This window comes from Zonotrichia leucophrys, chromosome 1 (genome assembly GCF_028769735.1).
Source record: "Zonotrichia leucophrys gambelii isolate GWCS_2022_RI chromosome 1, RI_Zleu_2.0, whole genome shotgun sequence".
Classification (NCBI taxonomy): domain Eukaryota; kingdom Metazoa; phylum Chordata; class Aves; order Passeriformes; family Passerellidae; genus Zonotrichia; species Zonotrichia leucophrys.
The window spans coordinates 66,294,205-66,302,087 of record NC_088169.1 but is presented as its reverse complement, the minus strand read 5'-3'; positions in this window follow the sequence as shown (position 1 = coordinate 66,302,087).

Here is a 7,883-nt window from a genome sequence, read left to right as displayed (position 1 = left end):
ATCAAAAACTAGGTAACCCCTGAGTGAGCTTGCAAACAGCAACAATCGCGGAACAAAGAGGCAGTTGTCAGCAGAGCTACAGCATCATTTCGTAACAAGTCTGCAACTATCCAGCGATTTTCCTCAACAAGATATAAGAAGAAACGAATACTCAGACAAAAGTCGGGACTCAGACTGCAAAGGACAACTCAGAAGAGAAACAAGAGAAACGAAAGACTCTGGGGGGGGTTTTTTCTCTTTGGGGTCTTGAATATTTCTGTATAAGAACGAAAGACTGGGAGGTTTTCTCCTTGGGATCTTGAATTGCAATAAGCAATGGGGTAAATTTATCTATTACAGGGGAAACTGACAAAGGATCATATATTGATCAGCTGGTAGATTTCTTTGACATTTCTCCCATTTGGAGAGGAATTTTAAGGGCAGATTTCTTTGACAATTCTCCCATTTGGAGAAGAATTTTAAGGGTAGGATTTTATGTTTTAATAGTTTAGGATTTTATGTTGTAATAGCTTTCCTAGTCCTCATCCATGTCGTCCCAGATGCCATGAATCAGATTGTAAAAGAGGTTTTCTTGGGGCAAACAGAAGGGGGAGATGTCGGATCTCAAGATCTCAGTCCTGAGATGCTGAGCCTCCGAGACCAGCTTGGGGGGCTCGGGAGTCCTGGAATGTTGCCAGAAGTGTCTGGTAGCTGGACTTTAACCCTGCACAGGAGACGACAAGGATGAGGGCTTCACCGGGTGAATGGTGAAGGGATTAGTTAATTAGAGAGTGAGACACAAGGTTTAGGATTTATGTACAGGGGGGTTTAGAGGAGTAAGATGGAGGAATTGGGGTGTGTCCTGCCCTCCTTCTTCTTCCTCCTCTCCTCCATCTTCTTTGGCCACGGTGGCACCTTTGGATTGGTTAATACTAAGAGTACACCGAGTTATGAGAATAGATGGTATTGGGGGAAAATGATAAATATTGTACACGTCACAATGGATATAAAGATAGGTGCCTGCCCCGGAGGGCGGAGACAGTGTGCCCATGGCTGACTGCTGAGCAGATCTCTGGTGGCTGAAAGAACATCTTTTAGATAAACAATTAATAAACATAAAACCAGAAAGAAGAACTGAAGCCTCTTCTCGTCCTTCGATACCCGGGCTGCCCCAAGGTCACCCTCGGGCCTTTCCAGGCCCCTCAAACAGCCGAGATAAACTGGACATCCTCCCACCCCTCCCTTCTTCCTGGGTTCAGCTTCACTATCAACTTCTCCATCTTCTCCTACCCTCATCAGCACAGAGGGTTGAGGAATGGAGAATCAGTTCATCACGTTGTCTCTGCCACTCCTTATTCCCTGGTTCCCATGTTCCAGTGTGGGATCCTTAAATATAGGCTACAGTCCTTCATGATCTTCTCCAATGAGACTCCTTCCCGTGGGCTGCGATTCTTCACAAACTTGCTCCTCCTTCCACAGGGTAGAAGAGTCCCTTAGGAATGAACTGCTTCAGTGTGGTTCCTCACGGGCTCCCAAATCCCACCAGAAAACTTGCATCAGTGTGGTCTCCTCCTGCAGCCCTTGCCAGGAGCTGTGTGGGATATCCATGGGCTGCAGCTTTGTTTGGGGCACATCCATCTGCTCCAGCATGGGGCCTACCATGAGCTGCAGGTGGATATCTGATCCACTGTGATCCTCAAGGCTTCAGCAGAACAACCTGGCTCACCGTGGTCTGCATCACAGGCTGCAGGGGAATCTTTGCTCTGGTGCCTGGACCGCCTCCTTCCTCTGCTTCTCCAGGGTCCTTGGTGTCTGCAGACTTCTTTCTCTCATATTTTCTCACTCCTCTCTCACAGATGCTGCTGTGCAGCATTTTTCACCCTTTTAAAAACATGTTATCACAGAGACATTACTTGTGTGTCTGATGGGCTCAGCTTTGGCCAATGGTGCATTCATCATGATGCTGGGTGGAAACTGGCCCAGTCCATTGTGGGAGCAGCTTCTCACAGAAGACAGAAGTCTTCTCTCCAGATATCAGCAAGCCAGCATCACTTAGGCACTAGCTTTCTCTTGTGTAACCATAAAATACATAATTAAATTGACTAGTAAGCTTCACCACTTAATTATATTGTTTCAGAGTTTTTCTAATTATCCAAAGAAAAAACAGCTGAAAATGCATCCAGTGAGACATAATTGTTTCATATTTCCTGTTATGATTTTAGAAAAAATCCCACTCTTCAATCAGTCCCACTTTGAGAAAAAGAGCAACCTCTGTAAAGTTACCCAAGCACTCAAATAGAAACCTCAAAATTGCATGAAAGCATGTGAGATGTATCAGTAAAAAACAGATTATGTCATTCCCTGATTATATGTCTGATTTGTCACTGATAGATTTTCCTTTTCTGCAGCCACCCCATGCCCCCAGCATGGTGCAAATAACATGTGGCTTGCATAGCAGATATTGTAGCTATTCTTTGGACAGATTAAAGCTGCGTTAAAACCACGCAGCTTGGAATATAGTCTAGCTTAGGTTTCCAGCTGGAGCCTTCTTGCAAACCCAGCAAGAGTTGGACTAAATGGTTTGGATCTTTTTTTCACAACTACTCTTTCCTTGTTTCTTTTCCTCTTAGAATATATTGGAGTAACATTTAAGATTTGTTCTATATTTTTTATTTTTTCCCCTCTTATTCTAAGTTTATTGCGTCTTCATTGAAAAAAAAAAAAAAGATAAAACGGCAAAAAAGAAAAGGAAGAAAAATATGTCCACATATGGGGGAAGCTTCTGAACTTTTCTTACTCATTTGTATTTAGTGATATAAAGGGGAAAAGGCATTTCCAGAAATTAATTTTCATACTTTCTGAATACATTTTGGTTGAGAGGTTGAGTAAGAGAATGACTTTATACAACCTCTCATTATACGAATACAGAAAAAAAGGGTATTTCTGGTAAGTCAAAGGGGTGAAAGATGTTCTGCAAAACTCAGTAATGGTGGTCTCTGGATTGGAAATTGTGGAAAATGAAGAAAATATATTAAAATAATATCTCCCCATACTTATATTTTTCTTCTCTTTTCCTTTAATCAAGTGTTAGAGGGCACTGTTCAATCAAATTAACCTCTTTTGTAGCTGGAAAGGCAGTTCTTATGTTCTTAAGTTCTAATATTGTCCTTATTTTTTGAGAATTTTACATGCTAAAACACTTTTCAAATCCACAAGATTGCCATATGAATGAAGGATTGTTGTTCATTTTAGATTTTCTGTTTTGAGAGCTAGATGTTTCAGAGCCTGTTGTTTGATATCTCCCTCCCAGGGAGATGCACAGCAGTCAATAAACTCTGTGTCTCTGACTCAGATTCTGTCTATGTCCTACATGTTTCCTGCTGAGTCACTGTATGACTTTCTCACTGACCTTTAGTGTTCTCGTTTTTGAGTGGGAAATTATTTTGGCTGAAGGCCGTATTTTTCTGTATTTCTATGAATTATTTACAACAAAGAAACTTGATGCGAAAAGCTGGGGAAAACAGCCATGGGGTGATCATAATAAAGCATTTTTTGAATGAAATGGGTCATTAATTTAAAAGTTAAGAGAAAACTGTAAACTAGTCTTCTTTCTATTGACTAGCCACATCTTTTTGTAGCAGCTGGAAGCAAGCAACCAAGGAAATCAATCTACAAATTTTCATTTGGACAGAGGGGATCTTCATGCTCACCACAGATTTACAGAGAAGAAACTGAGCTGTTTTTCTGTACTTGTAATTCTACTGCTCCCATATCACCAAGACTACCTCAAGAAACGAGGAGTGAAGCAGGTGTAGTTGAGATGAAGAACTTTATATAAAAACTGTGGATTATGCTTAGAAAAAAAGGTTTTTGTTGGTGGTTTTCATCTTCCACCTTGTTCACAGTTGCACATCTAAAATAATCTGCTGCCAAAACTCAGCTACATTAAATGGAGAAATTAAATCAGTTTTAAACTTATATAGCAGTTATAAATTTATAAGAACATCTTAATGTTAATGTGGATGACAGTATATATTTGCACCTTTAGAATAATAGTTAGAGGCTAATAATTAATAAAAATTAAGTAGGTTTAAAACTGGGGCCTAATTTTCTATTGGTCTCCTGTGGCAAGAGAAACATTATGGATTTACAGAACAATGCATCGTTCCCTATTTCTGTACCTTCCAGGCTTTCCACTTCATTACCTGTGTTCTTCTATTTTTTTTCCAGTTTTTTTTTTTTGTTCAAGGAAAAGTTTTAGCAAATGAAAAGGTTTTGTGAATTGTGAATTCTTAGTGAAGCATTTAAAAATTGTGGCTTACCCCGCTACTGAAAATCCTGTCCGACAGTCTTTCTGCACGCCTTTTTCTGTATGCACTCCTTCAGATTATCTGGGTAGCTCTGAACTGTCCCAGTCTCTCAGGTCCCAGTACTTAAATTATCATTACTACTTTGGCTTTGAGGCAGAACAAAGCAGAGGTAGGGAAGCTGTCTGCATGGAGGTGATGTAGCGATGATTGCTTTGTCATTAAGTAAGCTGGAGACACCAAACTCCATAACTGACAACAAAGGTTGAGAACACCACCAAATATTCTAACAAATTGGTGATTCAGTATGCAGAAAGTTAATGCATAGCTTCTGCAGCTTTCTTCACTCATATGAATGCAAATGTTTATATCTCCAGCAGATGAGTGTTAACATTTCTGGTAGGATTGTTTTAAGCTCACTTTTTGCCTGCTCTTTGAACAAGAATGAACTTTTGATAGAAAGTTTTCAGAACTTGGAGATGCTTAGTTTTCCTTGTCCCCTGGATTAGACTGTGTATGTGTAACAGATTTGCACATGTGCCTTTGGCACTTCTCAAGGACTTCTGGACATGCAACAGTCAATAGATGACTGCTTGGAGCTGTAGGATGGCAGGGTATTGCTGTGTAACACTTCAGTCAAAGCCTGAGAAGTAGCCTGAATAGCCACAATCTCACAGTCTGTTTCTCCTTTGAGTCATAGCTCCAGAGGTTCCAACTTCAGCTATGTTGCTTTAATCCAGTCTGTGAATCTAGGCAGCTGTTTCTTGTGATTGTTTCCTAGTACCTCTTTTATAGTATTTTATTTTTTGTGCCACAGTGATTCAGTTGTGGGAGAAGCTTAGCAAGATTCATTGGCACCCTCCATCTCTTTTCTGTGTTTACTAGATTGAAGTAATTGACATATGGGAGCATTTATGGGATTGTGTCAGACAAACTAGACTGAAAGCAACAGACAGATGTCCAGTGAGTTAAATATGCAAATCTTGAATATAAATGATGAATTGGATTAATGAACAGATGAAAAATGATCATATTAAAAATGACTGGAGTCTGATCTCATTCCTTCAGGGATAGTTTTGTGTATCACATTATTATCATAGACAAAGCATGTTTCACTTTTAGTGTTATTCTGGATAACTGGCACATTCTTTGTTAATATCGTGCTATGCTTGAATGTATTCTTCTGTGCCTAAGCGGAGCTTCTCAGTAGGTACTTTCTGATTATTTGCCATTCACGCTCACTTTTATCACATAGCACTAGATAGTAACAGGAGTACTGATTCATCCTCTCAGTAAGTTTAAAATTCTAACAATTGATGTAAAGGTGTCTGATCAAAGTAACAAGAATAAAATTCTATCTTTTTTTTCTTGCATGTTTTTCAACACTGAGCACTTGCAGACACACAAGACTTAATTTTGAATCACTGGAGATTGTAGGATTTTTCTGGGACACAGCTGAACTGATCAGATTTAATATTAAATACATTTAATTACAACAGAAGAGATTAATTTCTTTCTAGCACACAGCCTAGTATGAGCTATGTTTTTAAAGCCATTGGAGAAAAGTAGACTGAGGTCATGGCCAGAGGCTCACTCTAAGTCAGCATGCCTCTGGCTCCATTCATGCCATTGCTCCTTCTGTGCCTCTTTTAGCAGCTGCTGGAATAAGCAGAATCAGGTTCCAGTGTACTGTTTCCCTGGAGGGATGCAGGAGCATGGGGAATGTGGAAACCTCCCTTTTGGTAACAGTTCAGGTTTCTGTTGCATAAAAATGCCCATTTAGCACAGTTAACAATGCCTGTAATGAGCTGTACTGCTTGCAGCAGAAGCCCAGACAAACAAGTTACTTAGTTACTTAGATAAACAGAATTAAGGAAAATAAATCCTGGTCTTATATACTAAACATTTACAGTCAACAAAAAGTGAAGTGTTTACATGACAGGCTGTGTGAGGGTGTGGTGCAATAAGCTTCTTCTGCATTTCATTCTTTACAGCTACTTTAAAAAATGTGAAATAAGAAAAAAAAAGAAAAGATGAAATAAGTTGAAGATGAGCATGCAGTTGCAAATATTGATATAACTGCTTATTGTCACAGAAACACAAAATAATTGATTGGAAGTGACATTTGGAAATTGTCTGGGCCAATATCTCTGCGTAAGCAGGGCCACCCAAAGCCGGTTGATCAGGGCTGTGCCCAGTTGTCTTTTGAGTATCTCCAATGATGGGGACTTCACAAGCTCCCTGGGCCAGGTGTGCCAGTGCTTGGTCATCCTCACAGCGAGAAAATATATTTCCTGGTGTTCAGATGACATCTCTGTGTTTGAGTTTGTGCCCATTTTCTGATGTCCTTTCACTGGGCACCACTGAAGAGGCCAGCTCTGTCCTCTTTAGACCTTCTCTTCAGGCGTTTTTAGACATGAATAAGGTCTGCCTGAGCCTTCTTTTCTGAGGTCTGAACAGTCCCAGTTCTCTCAACCTCTCTTTACAGGGGAGATGCTCCAGTACCTGTGTCATCTTTTTGGCCATTTATTGCCCTCTCTACTATATGTCCGTGTCTTTGTTGCATTCACAAGACCCACATGGACACAACTGTGCAGGGGCAACCTCACCAGTGTCAGAGAGGCAGGATCACCCCTTTTGACCTGCTGGCAATGCTGTGCCTAATGCACGGCAGGTTAACCTTGGTTTCTTTGCAACGTGGACATACTGTTGGCTCATGTTCAACTTGGTGTTCATCAGTACCCCCAGGTTGTTGTCTGTCAAGCTGCTTTTCACCTGGTATATGTGGGCGCTTTTCACATATACCTCTGCCTGATGTTGTTCATCCCCACATGTAGGACTTTGCACTTCATCTTGTTGAACAAAGAAATTACTAAAATTATTTAGAAAGAAAAAAATCTCTTAAAATATTGCAACCACAGGGACGTTGCTTCTTGAAGTACAGGACTTTTTTTACCTAGTCAGGTTTTCTCCTACTGGTCTTGTTTAGTTTGTCTCTGGGGTTTTTGTACAGTTTTTTGAGGAAAAAGCAATAACACATTGAGTTGAAGAATTTAGTTAAAAGTATTTTGTGGTCAGCCCTGAGATGTCACTCTTAAAATCTGGGTTCAGAATATGGTTTCCAACCATTGTGAGTCTTCAAGGAAACCACTTTCCCTCATATTCTCATTAGTATATTCTGCCTTAAGCCTCAACTTGTGAAGAAAAGGAGAAAGTAAGGTTTAATGCCTTCCCAATCATTTCACCCCTCTCATGTGAGGGCAGCTGAACTTGCTATTTATCAACTAATGAGGTAGCAAATTGCAGTGTCATGATTTAAAGTGTCACTGGCTTTCATCTCCTTACATTCCACAGTTTTTACTGGAGTAGTTTGGAGGGTGATTTGTAAGTGGTTTAGTGCATTTATTTCCTCCCACTGAAGACAATTTAGACTTCTGGGGTTGAAGTTTGATCAACAATCTTCTTTTTTTTTTGTCTCTATTCAGGAATCAGAGCATTTTAATCCTAAATTAGCTCTTCAGAGGAACTTTGACTCAGTACATTTTAGTGAGTCATTTGCCATAAGAGTCCCTCCATGTCACCTGAGACTTCCAGTCA